The sequence below is a fragment of the Mobula birostris genome, chromosome 6 (genome assembly GCF_030028105.1).
Source record: "Mobula birostris isolate sMobBir1 chromosome 6, sMobBir1.hap1, whole genome shotgun sequence".
NCBI lineage: Eukaryota > Metazoa > Chordata > Chondrichthyes > Myliobatiformes > Myliobatidae > Mobula > Mobula birostris.
The window spans coordinates 42,349,150-42,349,755 of NC_092375.1; positions in this window are offsets into that span (position 1 = coordinate 42,349,150).

Sequence of the window (606 nt, forward strand, 5' to 3'; positions counted from 1 at the left end):
ATGTTAAAGGATCTCAGTCTCCTCAGCAAATAGAGACGGCTCTGACCCTTCTTGTAGACAGCCTCAGTGTTCTTTGACCGGTCCAGTTTATTATCAATTTGTATCCCCAGGTATTTGTAATCCTCCACTATGTCCACACTGACCCCCTGGATGGAAACAGGGGTCACCGGTACCTTAGCTCTCCTCGGGTCCACCACCAGCTCCTTAGTCTTTTTCACGTTAAGCTGCAGATAATTCTGCTCACACCATGTGACAAAATTTCCTACCGTAGCCCTGTACTCAGCCTCATCTCCCTTGCTGATGCATCCAACTATGGCAGAGTCATCAGAAAACTTCTGAAGATGGCAAGACTCTGTACAGTAGTTGAAGTCCGAGGTGTAAATAGTGAAGAGAAAGAGAGACAAGACAATGCCCTGTGGAGCCCCAGTGCTGGTGATCTCTCTGTCAGACACACAGTGTTGCAAGCACACGTACTGTGGTCTGCCAGTCAGGTAATCAATAATCCATGACACCAGGAAAGCATCCACCTGCATCACTGTCAGCTTCTCCCCCAGCAGAGCAGGGCAGATGGTGTTGAACGCACTGGAGAAAACATGACCCTCACAG